At 39.0% G+C, this 14,735-nt stretch overlaps 1 long non-coding RNA gene across 1 annotated transcript in view; it reads right to left on the minus strand.

Moving 5' to 3' along the window:
* Window positions 1–856: 856 nt before the first annotated feature.
* LOC116480309 (uncharacterized) overlaps window positions 857–14,735 on the minus strand; it is a 38,009-nt gene continuing 24,130 nt past the window's right edge. Inside the window, exons 3-4 of the long non-coding RNA XR_004251252.1 lie at window positions 14,183–14,253; window positions 857–1,025 (exon numbers count right to left, since the gene is read on the minus strand). This is a non-coding gene — a long non-coding RNA (uncharacterized LOC116480309). The remainder of the gene's footprint in view (window positions 1,026–14,182; window positions 14,254–14,735) is intronic.

A 14,735-nucleotide genomic window follows, 5' to 3' on the forward strand; every position in this document is an offset into this window, starting at 1 on the left:
TTTAGTAGAGACGGGTTTCACCATGTTGGCCAGGCTGCTCTTGAACTCCCGACCTCAGGTGATCTGCCCGCCTCGGCCTCCCAAAGTGCTGGGATTATAGGTGTTAGCCACCACGCCCAGCAACAATTATTATTTTCATGCCATAGCGTCTATTGGCCTCCTCCTATAGCGACCAATGCAAAGAAGAGCAAATAAATCACTGCTTTGTTCACCTGTTAGCCTCAGCGCATAGCCAAATTCCTGGCACATATTAGGCAATCAAAATTGTTTCTTGAATGAATAATCAAACAAATGAATAAATAGTTCCTAACATGTTTTAAAATAAGTTATTAACCTCGTGGCTAGCTGCAACATTTCCCTCTTTCCTGTATCTTCTTTTTAATTAATAGGTTATTTTTCCTTACAGTAAATATATTATGTTGCTGAAATTTTGGATACGACACAGAAAAGTGCAAAGGAGAAAATATAAAACCACACATACCCTAAGGCCCAGAAGCAACCTCTGGTAATGTATAAGTATCCTTCCAGAGCTTTTTTCAATGCATATATAGTGCATCCTCCCATATTATAAATCTATGGCTATTTGTCTGTAGTCACGTGCTGTGTAACAACTTTTCCATCAATGACAGACTGCATCTAGGAAGGTGGTCCCATAAGATTATAATGGAGCTGAAAATTTTCTGTTACCTAGTGGCGTCATAGCTGTAGTATGTTGTAGCACAACACATTACTTGCATGCCCTTAGTGGTGGTGATGTAAACAAATCTATTGCACTGTTAGTCATATAAAAGCATAGCACATACAATTATGTACAGCATACAATACTTGATAGTAATAAGTGACTTTGTTATTGTATTTATTACACTATACCTTTTATTCTTATTTTAGAGTGTACTCTTTCTACTTATGTATTTTTTAAAAAGTTAACTGTAAAACAGCCTCAGGCATGTCCTTCAGGAGGTATTCCAGAAGGTGTTGTTATCATAGGAGGTGACAGCTCCATGCATGTTACTGCCCCCATCTCCCTGCAAGATAAGACGCAGAGATGGAAGACAGTGATACTGGTGATCATGTGTGTTACTGGCCTCATCTCCCTGCAAGGTAAGACGTAGAGATGGAAGACAGTGATATTGATGATCCTGACTCTGTGTAGACCTGGGCTAATGTGTGTGTTTGTGTCTTCATTTTTAACAAAAAGTTTAAAAAGTAAAAACAAAAATTGTTAAAAATAGAGAAAAACTTATAGACTAAGAATATAAAGAAAGAAAATATGTTTATACAGTTAGACAATGTGTTTCAGACTAAGAGTTATTACAAAGGAATCACAAAATATTAAAATGTTTTTAAAGTAAAAACATTACAGTAAGCTAAGGTTAATTTATTATTGAAGAAAGAAAAAATATGGCCGGGCACAATGGCTCACTCCTGTAATCCCAGCACTGTGGGAGCCTGAGGTGGGTGGATCACGAGGTCAGGAGATCGAGACCAGCCTGGCTGACATGATGAAATCCCGTCCCTACCAAAAATATAAAAAATTAGCCGGGCGTGGTAGCACGCACCTGTAATTCCAGCTACTCGGGAGGCTGAGGCAGGAGAATTGCTTGAGCCCGGGAGGTGGAGGTTGCAGTGAGCCGAGATTGTGCCACTGCACTCCAGCCTGGGCAACAAAACAAGACTCTCCCAAAAAAAAAAAGTTTAATAGATTTAGTGTAGCCTAAGTGTACAGTGTTTATAACGTCTGCAGTAGTGTAGAGCAATGTCCTAAGGCCTTCACATTCACTCACTCAATCATTGACTCTTCCACAGCAACTTCTAGTTCTGCAAGCTCCATATACAAGCATAGCATTTTTATCTTTTGTATCATATTTTTACTGTACAGATACCATTGTGTTACAATAACCAGCAGTATTTAGTATAGTAACATGCCGTACAGGTTTGTAGCCTAGGAGCAATAAACTATAGCCTGGGCGTGGAAGGCTATAACATCTAGGTTTGTGTAAGCACAATCCGATATTTGCACAATGTCAACATCACCTAACGACACATTTCTCAGTACACATCGCCATCATTGTTAAGCGGCACATGATTGTATTTTAATATAGTCTCTGAAAGTGGCAGTGCTCTGGGAACACTTATGTATAAAGTCCCCAGTATCTGGTATGAATGAGTGAGTTTGTCAAAGTGTTTTTACCATTGACTGAAAAGATCTACACAACCTGAAACTCAGAGCCATCAGGGGCAAACGGAAAACATTTTTGAGAAGGAGGAAATGAAGCTCAACTTTACCCATTTTAAAATTGAGGCTGGGTGCAGTGGCTCACGCCTGTAATCTCAGCACTTAGGAAGGCCAAGGCCGGTGGATCACCTGAGGTCAGGAGTTACAGACCAGTCTGGCCAACATGGTGAAACCTCATGTCTATAAAAAAATACAAAAATTAGCTGGGCGTGGTGGCGAACATCTGTAATCCCAGCTACTTGGGAGGCTGAATCACTTGAACCTGGAAGGTGGAGGTTGCAGTGAGCCGAGATCGCACCACTGCACTACGGCCTGGGCAACAAGAGCAAAACTCTATCTCAAAAAATAATAAAAAATAAAATAAAATAAATTGAGCCACAGCTGGCCTTGATGATGAACACCAAGTCAGTATGGCTTAGTGCAGAATCCTAATAACAATGGTCCTGTCTTGCTAAAGAAGTAAAGCAAACAAAGACCCCATAATATTACCTGCATTTGTATGTAAGAAGAAGAACAAAGATTTTTTTTTTCTCAGAAGTTGTTTTAAGATTCATAGGCATCCAGCTTTCACTTTGAAAATTAATGTTAACTTGTTTCCGCGAAATGAGTCAGGAAAGACTAAAAGGGTGGAGTGGGAGGGTGGGGGAGAGACAGAGAGACAGAGAGAGAGAGACAACTCATCTGAGGAATAAGGAAGAGTGATTACGTTTGAGTGGTTTTACTATCCTACGCCTGGATTTCCTGAGACTGGGAAAATTCCAGGAATAGGAGCTGCCTTGAGAGCTTCCTATTGGCATTCTTTCCTATTAATTTGGCTTTTTGCAAGTTATTAGGCAACTTAAGTTGTTTAACTTTAACAACGTTCTGTTTTTCTGTGGTTTCTGGATTATGTAATACCTAACCAAAGAATAAACAACCAAAGAAAATAACTTTTTCTTCATACTTTGGCAAGTGTATTCAAAAAGCAAAGATCTAAATCTGAGAAACAGTTTGGTAAAAGTGAAGGTGCAATTAGAAAACTAAATGTCACAGAAATGAACTTACTGGCCACTCCAGGGAGGTTTTCAAGGTGTTATATTTTCAGTGAAATGAATCATACGTGTTTGTATGGTCACCGGTCAAAGTGAAGGTTACTTGGTAGAAAAGCAATGTTGTTTTGATTGTACTAGACTGATGGTGAGAGTGCCTCTGAATTCAGATTAACGAAATGTTTATTGCTGGTGCCTACAGCACTGATATATGACTTTGTTTTGCAGTTGAACTCAGGTCACCTTTCATGCTATTGGGAACTTATTTTTCAACCCAGAAGATAAAAGAACAGATGATTTAACTGATATTAAATAGAGGCTCTTATTACCTTTCGTATGGTCACATTTCGACCTGAGTTGAACCTATGAGAAATGTAAACAAAACTGTATATACATTTAAATGTGAAGTGAATTCTTCAGGCAGAAAGCACAAGGTTATAGCCACAATGTAGAAGAAAAAACAATAAAAAGGCAACCCCAAAGCAGGTACCACCCTCATATCAGGTTTGATTTACGTGATCTTGGAGACAATTGCCACATCTAAAATGCAGATAATAATAAATATTTATCTACCTGCCTCGTGGAGACTCACACGAAGTGCTGATGGGCGCTGCTTTCACAATAATTTGCCTTCTTTTCACAGTAACCTTGCTAAGCATTATGCTAAGTGCATTGTATTTTATATCTATTCTTCTCAACTATTCTGCAACCTGAGTGTCCTCTCTCTCCTCTCTCTTTCTTTTTTCCTCTCTTTCTCTCTCTCTGTCTGTCTCTCTCATAGAAGGAGAAATTAAAACTCAGAGACTATAAGTAATTTTTTTCAAGGTATAAGTGAACGATTGGAGATCACAAGACTGAGAACAATAGACTATTCTTTATGAGGAAATGTAGGCTTTGGATTGATCCTCTTTTCATTTGGTTATTTTATCTGGCAAAATTCAGATTAAAAAGCAGACAGACTTACTTTTTCACCTTAAATCATTTTCTTACTAGGAAATGTTAAAAGAAAAATCATTGCTAAAAATAAGAATAAAACTTTTTTGCATTCATTTAAATGCTTTTCTAGTTTGTACAATACTTTCTCAAACGTAATCTCTGCGGGAATGCTTTCTAATTTTTTACCTTTAGCTCCTAGCAAATGTGAATTTGTTTTTTGTTGTTGTTGTAAGACCCAACAAAGCAAATTAAAATGTTAAGAAGGAATATACAGAAGTGAACCTCTACCATGCCACCTTAGACAATTGGCCAAAGTCAGCATCACCAGCAAAGGTACAAATCAACATCACGTGCCTCCTAGCATGCTGCACTGAGTAGAACACAACACTTGAATGATATTCCTGACAAAGGTTGTGTAACCTCAATTTAACGGTCTGACAACCCCAAATTGAGGGACATTCTAGTAAATGACTCATCTGTACTCTTCAAAAATGTCCATATCATGAAACACGGTAAGACTGAGGAAATGTTTGAGAATAATGCAGACTAAAGGCCGTGACAGCTGAATGCAGTGCCTGATCCAAGACTTTCATTTGTTATAAAGGACATTATTGGAATAATTGGCTAGATCTGAATAAGGTCTGTATATCAGATAGTAGAATTAGATCAGTGTTAATGTCTTGATTTGATTATTGTTGTGTGGGTATATAAAAGAATATAGTAAAGTATTTAAGTACTAAAGGGTATCATGCCTGCAACTTACTCTCAAAGAATTCAGAAAATGTATTGAGAAAGAAAAAAAAAGCACGCAATGCAGTAAAATGTTAATGTTTGGGTAATTCCAGATGGAGAGCAATCAGGAATTCTTAGTAACAATCTGGCAACTTCTCTGCAAGACAGAAATTGTGTAAATTTTTCTTTTTTTCTTTGAGATGGAGTTTTGCTCTTGTTGCCCAGACTGGAGTGCAAGTGCACAATCTCGGCCCACTGCAACCTCCGCCTCCCAGGTTCAAGCGATTCTCCTGCCTCCAGCTTCCTGAGTAGCTAGGATTACAGGCGTGTGCCACCATGCCCGGCTAATGTTTGTATTTTTAGTAGAGACTGGGTTTTCACCATGTTGGCCAGGCTGGTCTCGAACTCCTGACCTCAGGTGATCTGCCCACCTCGGCCTCCCAAAGTGCTGAGATTACAGGTTTGAGCCACTGTGCCTGGCCAGGCCTCTTTATAACTATTGTGCTCAAGGTAAATATAGAATGTAGAAATTAAGGTAAATAAAACATTCATATTACAGGCATGTGCCTCCATGCCCAGCTAATTTTTATATTTCTAGTAGAGACAGGGTTTCACCATGTTGGTCAGGCTGGTCTGAACTCCTGACCTCATGATCCACCCACCTCGGCCTCCCAAAGTGCTGGGATTACAGGCATAAGCCACCGTGCCCAGTCTGTGTAAAAATTTTTTTAAAACCTTCTTATGGTGCCTATATGCAAATTTATCTTTTTATTTTTAATATATATATTTTTTTGAGACGGAGTCTCACTCTGTTGCCCAGGCTGGAGTGCAGTGGCATGGTCTCCACTCACTGCAAGCTCCACCTCCCGGGTTCACGCCGTTCTCCTGCCTCAGCCTCCCAAATAGCTGGGAGTACAGGCGCCCTCCACCACCCAAATTTTTTGTATTTTTAGTAGACACAGGGTTTCACCGTGTTAGCCAGGATGATCTCGATCTCCTGACCTCATGATCCGCCCACCTCGGCCTCCCAAAGTGCTGGGATTACAGGCTTGAGCCACCGCCCCCGGCTTATTTTTAATATTTTTAAATTCTTAATTTTTAAATTTTTGTGGGTACACAGTAGGTGTATATATTTATGGGATACGTGAGATGTTTTGATATAGGTATGCAATGTGTAATAAGCACGTCATGGAGAATGGGGTATCCATCCCCTCAGGCATTTATCCTTTGTATTATAATCAACCCAATTACACCCTTTTCATTATTTTTAAATGTACAGTTATTATTGACTATAGTGGTCCTCTTGTGCTATCAAATAGTAGATCTTATTCATTGACTCTAACTATGTTTTGGACCCATTAACCATACCCATCTCCCCCACCCCACCCCCAAGTCCCAACTACCCTCTGAGCCTCTGGTAAGCATCCTTCTTCTATGTCTGTGAGTTCAATTGTTTTGATTTTTAGATACCACAAGTAAGCAAGAACATGAAATGTTTGTCTTTTTGTGCCTGGCTTATTTCACTTAACATAATAATCTCCAGTCCATTCATACTGTTGCAAATGACAAGATCTCATTCTTTTTTGTGATGGAATAGTACTCCATTGTGAATATGCACTACATTTTCTTTTAACTTTTAAGTTCAGGGGTATATGTGCAGGATGTGCAGGTGTGTTACATAGGTAAACGTGTCATAAGGATTTGTTGTACAGATTATTTCATCACTCAGGAATTAAGTCTAGTATCCATTAGTTATTTTTCCTGATCCTCTCCCTTCTCCCACCCTCCACCATCTGATAGGCCTCAGTGTGTATTGTTCCCCTCTATGTGGATCCATGTGTTGTCATCATTTAGCTACCATTTATAAGTGAGAACATGCAGTATTTGGTTTTCTATTCCTGTGTTAGTTTGCTAAAGATAATGGCCTCCAGCTCCATCCATGTTCCTGCAAAAAGCATGAGTTCATCCCTTTTTATGGCTGCATAGTATTCCATTGTCTACATGTACCCACATTTTCTTTATTTGGTCTATCATTGGTGGGCATTTGGGATGATTCTATGTCTTTGCTATTGTGAATGGTGCTGCAATGAACATATACTCATTTGTGTATCTTTATAATAGAACAATTTATAATTTTTTTAAGACAGAATCTCACTCTGTTGCCCAAGCTGGAGTGCAATGTTGTGATCTCAGCTCACTGCAACCTCCACCTCCCAGGTTCAAGTGATTCTTCTGCCTCAGCCTCCCAAGTATCTGGGATTACAGGCATGTGCCACCATGCCCGGCTAATTTTGTATTTTTAGTAGAGATGGGGTTTCTCCATGTTGGTCAGGCTGGTCTTGAACTCCCGACCTCAGGTGAGACACCTGCCTTGGCCTCCCAAAGTGCTGGGATTACAGGAGTGAGCCACCACTCCCAGCCAACAATTTATATTTCTTTGGGTATATACCCAGTAATGGAATTGTTGGGTCAAATGGTATTTCTAACTTTATGTTTTTGAGGAATCACCACACTGTCTTCCACAATGATTGAACTGATTTGTACTCCCACCAACAGTGTATAAGCATTCCTTTTCGTCCACAACCTCGCCAGCATCCATTATTTTTTGACTTTTTAATAATAGCCATTCTGACTGGTGTGTGATGGTATCTCATTATAGTTTTGATTTGCATTTCTCTAATGGTCAGTGATGTTGAATTTTTCTTCATATGCCTTTTGGCCACATGTATGTCTTCTTTTGAGAAGTGTCTGTTTATGTCCCTTGCCCACTTGTTATTGAGGGTTTTTTTCTTGTAAATTTAAGTTCCTTATAGATCCTGGATATTAGACCTTTCTCAGATGCATAGTTTGCAAAAATTTTCTCTCATTCTGTAGGTTGTCTGTTTACTCTGTTGATAGTTTCTTTTGCTATGCAGAGCTCTTAAGCTTAATTAGATCCCATTTGCCCATTTTTGCTTTTGTTGCAGTTGTTTTTGGCATCTTCATCATGAAATCTTTTCCCATGCCTATGTCCTGGATGGTATTGCTTAGGTTATCTTCCAGAGTTTTTACAATTTTGGGTTTTACATTTAAGTCTTTAATCCATCTTGAGTTGATTTTTGTACATAGTGTAAGGAAGGGGCCCAGTTCTAATTTTCTGCATATGGCTATCCAGTTATCCCAGCACCACTTATTGAATAGGGAGTCCTTTCCCCATTGCTTGTTTTGTCAGCTTTGTCGAAGATCTGATGGTTGTAGGTGTGCAGCCTTATTTATTTGTTATCTATTCTATTCCCTTGGTCTATGTGTCTGTTCTTGTACTAGTACCACGCTGCCATGTTGTTTTGGTTACTGTAGCCCTGTAGTATAGTTTGAAGTCAGGTAGCATGATGTGTCCAGCTTTGTTCTTTTTGCTTAGTATTGCCTTGGCTATTCAGGCTCATTTTTGGTTTTATATGAATTTTAAAATAGTTATTTCTAGTTCTGTGAAGAATGCCAATGGTCGTTTAATGGGAATAGCATTGAATCTATAAATTGCTTTGGGCAGTATGGCCATTTTAACAATATTGCTTCTTCCTATTCTTCCTTTTCCATCTGTTAGTTTTATCTCTAATTTCTTTGAGCAGTGGTTTGTAGTTCTCCCTGTATAGATCTTTCACCTCCCTTTACATTTTCTTTACCCATTCATCTGTTGATAGACACTTAGGCTGCTTCCACATCTTAATTATTGTGAACTGTGCTGCAACAAACATGGGAGTGCAGAGATCTCTTCAACATACTGATTTCCTTTCTTTTGAGTATATACCTAGCAGTGGGATTGCTCTATTTTTGTTATTGATATGTTATGATAGCTCTATTTAGTTTTTTGAGGAACCTCCAAACTGTTCTCCATTGTGGTTGTAGTAATTTACATTCCCACCAACATTGTATGAGGGTTCCCTTTTCTCCACATCCTCACTAGCATTTGTTACTGCCTGTCTTTCGGCTATAAGCCGTTTTAACTGGGGTGAGATGATATCTCACTGCAGTTTTGATTTGAATTTCTCTGGTGATCAATAATGCTGAGCACCTTTTCATATTCCTGTTTGCCATTCATATGTCTTCTAAGTAATGTCTGTTCAAATCTTTTGCCCATTTTTGATTGGATTATTGGATTTTTTTCCTATAGAGTTATTTGAGTTCCTTATGTATTCTGGTTATTAATCCTTTGTCAGAATTGTAGTTTGCAAATATTCTCTCCCATTCTGTAGGTTGTCTCTTTACTTTGTTCATTGTTTCCTTTGCTGTGCAGAAGCTTTTTAACTTGGTGTGATCCCACTTGTTCATTTTTGCTTTGGTTGCATGTGCTTGTGGAGTATTGCTCAATAAATCTTTGCCCAGACCAATGTCATGGAGACTTCCCCCAGTGTTTACTTGTAGTAGCTTCATAGTTTGAGGTCTTAGATTTAAGTCTTTAATCCATTTTGAATTGATTTTTGTATGTGGTGAGAGATAGGGGTCTAGTTTCATTCTTCTGCATGTGGTTATCCAGTTTTCCAAGCACCATTCATTGAAGAAACTGTCTTTTCCCCAGGGTACATTCTTGGCAACTTTGTTAAAAATGAGTTCACAGTAGCTGTGTGGATTTGCTTCTGGGTTATTGATTCTGTTTCATTGATCTATGTGTCTGTTTTTATGCCAATACCATGCTTGTTTTGGTTACTGTAGCTCTGTAGTATAATTTCAAGTAAAGTATGGTGATTCCTCCAGTTTTGTTATTTTTGCTTGGGATAGTGATATGGTTTGAATCTGTATCTGCACCCAGGTCTCAGGTTGAACTGGGATCCCCAGTGTTGGAGGTGAAGTATAGCAAGAGGTGAGTGGATCATGGGAGCAGATTTCCCCCTTGCTGTTCTCATGATGGTGAATGAGTTCTCACGAAATATGGTTGTTTAAAAGTGTGTAGCACCTCCCTCACTTTTTTCCTGCTTCAGCCATATAAGACATGTTTGATTCCTCTTCACCTTCCACCATGAATGAAACTTTCCTGAGCTATCCCAACAAGCCTCTATGCTTCCTGTATAGCCTGCAGAATCGTCAGCCAATTTAACTTGTTTACTTTATAAATTACCCAGTCCCAGGTCTTTCTTTATAGCAGTGCAAGAATGAACTAATACAGATAGCTTTGGTTATTCTGGGTCTCTTATGGTTTTGTACAAATTTTAGAATAGTTTTTTCTATTTCTGTGAAGAATGCCATTGGTATCTTGATAGGGATTGCATTAAATCTGTACATTGCTCTGGGTAGTATGGACATTTTAACAATGTTGATTGTTCCAATCCATGAACATGGAACATTTTTTCATTTTTTGGTATCTTCTTCAATTTCCACGTTAGTATTTTATAGTTTTCATTATAGAGACCTTTCACTTCTTTGGTTAAGTTAATTTCTAGGTATTTAATTTTAATTTTATTTGTGGGCATTGTCAATGAGATTACTTTTTAAATTTCTTTTCCAAATTTTTCAGTGTTGGCATATATAAATGCTACTGATTTTCGTATGTTGCTTTTGTATCCTGCAAATTTACTGAATTTGTTTATCAGTTCTAACACTTTTTTTTTTTTTTTTTTTTTGCGAGGGAGTCTCGCTCTGTCGCCCAGGCTGGAGTGTGGTGGCATGATCTCGGCTCACTGCAAGCTCCACCTCCCAGGTTCATGCCATTTTCCTGGCTCAGCCTCCTTAGTAGCTGGGACCACAGGCGCCCGCCACCGTGCCCAGCTAATTTTTTGTATTTTTTAGTAGAGATGGGGTTTCACCATGTTAGTCAGGATGGTCTCAATCTCCTGGCCTCATGATCTGCCCCCCTTGGCCTCCCAAAGTGCTGGATTACAGGCGTGAGCCACCGCACCTGGCCTTTTTTTGTTATCTTTAGGCTTTTCAAAATATAAGATCATATCATCTGCAAACAGAATAATTTGACTTCTTCCTTTCCAGTTTGGATGCCCTTTATTTCTTTCTCCTGTCTGATTGTTCTAACTAGGACTTCCAGTACTGTGTTAAATAACAAACAGTGGAGAAAGTGGGCTTCCTTATTGTGTTCCAGATCTTAGAGGAAAGGCTTTCAGCTTTTCCCTATTCAGAATGATACTAGCTGAGGGTCTTTCATATATGGCTTTTATTATGTTGAGGGATGTTCCTTCTATACACAATTTTTTGAGGGTTTTTATAATGAAGGGATGTTGAATTTCATCAAATGTTTCTTCAGCATCAGTTGAAATGGTCACATGGTTTTTATCCTTCATTCTATTGATATGATGTATTACACTGATTGATTTGTGTATATTGAACCATCCTTGCGTCCCTGGGATGAACTGCACTTGGTGATGAGGAATAATCTTTTTAATGCATTGTTGAATTTGATTTGCTATTATTTTGTTGGGGATTTTTGCATCAATATTCATCAGAGATATTGGCTTGTAATTTCCTTTTCTTGATGTGTTTTTTTTTTCTGGTTTTGGTACGAAAATACTGGTCTCACAAAATGGGTTTAGAAGTGTTCCTTCCTCTTCTATTTTTTCAGAATAGCTTGAGTAGGATTGGTATTAGGTCTTCTTAAAATGTTTGGTAGAATTCAGCAGTGAAACCATCAGGTCCTGGGCTTTTCTTTCCTGGAAGACTTTTTATTATGGCTTCTGCAAAGTTATCTTTGAAAGCTTACTTGTCTTATGTGTCTTGAACTGTCCTAGACCCAGAAATGGAATTGGCTATTTTTCCAAGAAGCTCTGGTTTGTTTTTGTGGAATGATAGCATTATATACCTAGCATACACAGTGTGTCCCATCTGCAATTCCATCATTAGTAAACTAGTAGATAGTTCTAGAATATATATTTTTCTCTTAAAGTCATGAGTTTATAAGAATATTTCTAATTCAGTTATATTATTGTGTTCTTACTTGTTTTCTATAATTGTACTTCCATTTCTCTTATACTGAAAAATCTTGATTTTTAACAAAAGAAACATTATTGCTTATTTGTTTTACATAACAATAAAAATAAAATAGTTCTGAAAAAATAAAACCATTAGTACAAACAATGAGATGAGAGGATGAAGTTCAAGGTTTTCTATTTTTTTTTTTTCCTTTTTGTCCTTAGAATGCATTCTACTATAGATATATAGTCAACTGATTTTGGTCTAAAGTCACTTAGTAGTCTTCATTTCTGTGTTCTATAGAAATGAGTATCTAATATATGATTGTTTCTATTTCTTTTTAATTTGAGGTTGGTAATATTCTTACAAATGACTGTTGTCAGGTTTTAGAAGCTTCTAGTCTTTCTTCAGAGGAGAGCTAAAGTCCCATAGAAGATAGGGAGGGAAAAAGTCAGCTACTGAATCTCCACAATTCTTTGTGTTTCATTTAAGCACCAATAGATCCCTCATCAGTAACTAAGTGAATGGCATATGTAAGATTTACATGCATGAGCTAGGCAAACAAATTATACCTTCTACTATTCAATAATCTTAAAATATATTAATATTATATTTAAGCTTCTGTGGAAAATATTTTTAAATCTATAAAACAAAGATTACCTCATATAAAGACAAAGCCGGTTACCAGTTATACTTATTTAAATTTCAGTGTCAGTGTTTCCTGCTAGGTTCAGATGCTTTCATTCAAATATAAGCAATCGGCCAGTATGGTGGCTCATGCCTATAATCCTAACAATTTAGGAGGCTGAGGCAGGAAGGAGGATCTCTTGAGCCCAGGAATTCCAGGCTTCAGTGATTTATAATCAGGCCACTGCACTCCAGCTTTGGTGACACAGCAAGACTCTGTCCCTTAAAAACAATAATAAAATAAATACATAAATAAATAAATACAAGCAATTACTTTATCCTCTGCGTTTTGCAATCTAGCCTTACTCTGAGGACAGAGATACTTCATGTTGAACTATTTCCAATTTCCAGCTATGGAGATCAAATGTCCTGGATACTGAGCCCCAGATATTGATATTGAGTGGGCCCCCCTAAGATTTTTGGGGTGTTAGAGATAGTGCCTCGAGGACTCAATCTTATTATGAGGCAACATGATTGATGGGATCCTGGCATCTGCTGGCATAGTGAATGGGGAGGTTCATGAGGATTCAGTGCAGGGAGGTTCTAGGGGATTTCATGGGCAGAAGAGGAGGGAAGCCTAATTGACTAGGGAATTTATGCCCCTGTCAAAGGGGTGAGGTAGGGAGAGACATCAAAGGGTAAAATCTTGAGGTCATTTTCCAGAGAGATTTTACAGGTAATTGAGGAGGCTTCTTAAGATATTTTTCTTAAAGTTCTCAATGAGGTCTCCAGTATTTGGTAGTAAGCCTCATCTCTATCTCTCTCAACTACACACACAGGCAACACACACACACACACACACACACACACACACACACACACACCCGTAAATTCATCTAGGCAAGAAGAGCATTTTCCATTATTTTCCTTAGATATTTCAAGGTCAATGAAAAGAAAACTACAGTTTGAGGTCATCTGTGCCTTTGGTATTCCAAATTCTAAAATAGTTCACAAATTGTTAGCCACACTGCCTGCATTGGCTGCAGGGTGAATCCATTAGGCATGGAGACTGACACACTGCGAGGGGCTGGATTTGTGCATTCCCTCTTCTCCTCTTGCTGTAAGTAAACAATGTACCAGTTGAGCTTGATGTGCATGTTGTCTGTTATCAGAGACCTCAAGTCATGCACTGGTTCTTCCCTGGACAGCATTTATCTGACTTTTAACCTTGGCCACATTCATGTTATAGTTTACCCTGCACACAGCCTGACCATCCAGTGGAGGGTGAAACAGATTTGGTACAGTGAGCGGGGTCTCTGAGAAGACACGTTTTCATGGCATAGTGGAAGTGAGACCCCATCCAGGGTGGTGCTGGCTCATGGATGCGATGAAGCTCTCAATAAGGCCTAGATACACTTTGATCTGCCAACAGAGGTAAATGGGATAGTGAGAATAGCCCTGAGAACCTTAATGAATTAACTAGATGGATGTGGGCAAAAATTAAGGAGGTGGAAAGCCCAAAGCCAAACAATCTCCTATTTACTGACTCACTGCCTTTGTGCTGCCAGCCTGGGGCCACCTTGGCCTAAACCACCCCCTGACCAGTTACCCCTAGTCTTTACCTAGCAGTACATTAATGACAGCATTACCAGTATTGCCCAAGTTAAAATAAGAAGTTTCTCTGAGATTGAGCGGGATAAGAAACAGTAATATGACCAAAAGCCCAGCGAATTCATACCTTCCTGGACTCTGCACTTGACTGATGAGGGAGCAACCCAGACTCTCTTCACCTGTAATCAGCAGAGAAGCCTGGACCAGATGTGAGAGGATGGGATTCATTGTTACAATGGATCTTTGCCCACATTGAACAGGCCAACTCCTCAGGATTGGACAGATGACAAAACTGGTGACAAACCAATCTGCCTGAAACCTGGTGATCTTCCTAAATTGAAACAATTCTAGAAAGACTTTCAAGCAGGCTTTGACTTGGTGAGAGCCCCAGGAGCCTCCCTATGGCTCTATCAATCCAGAAGGGGATTTAGATGATATACCACTGCTTGACAGAAATACACGACTTAATAAAATGGGGGCGTCCAACAGGTGGGCTCCATTAACCCTCTTAGTCTCCCTAGGAATGACTATGGGGGACATCGTTGAAAAACTGTACCATAATGTACCCATGTGGGGCCCTACCAAAAACACAGCCACAGTGGTGAGTGGTGGCTACTCCCTCATCACATAGCAAATGGGGCTCCAAACCACCATCAGGAGCCCACCAAAAGATAAAAGGA

This window comes from Hylobates moloch, unplaced genomic scaffold, assembly GCF_009828535.3.
Source record: "Hylobates moloch isolate HMO894 unplaced genomic scaffold, HMol_V3 SCAFFOLD_13, whole genome shotgun sequence".
NCBI lineage: Eukaryota > Metazoa > Chordata > Mammalia > Primates > Hylobatidae > Hylobates > Hylobates moloch.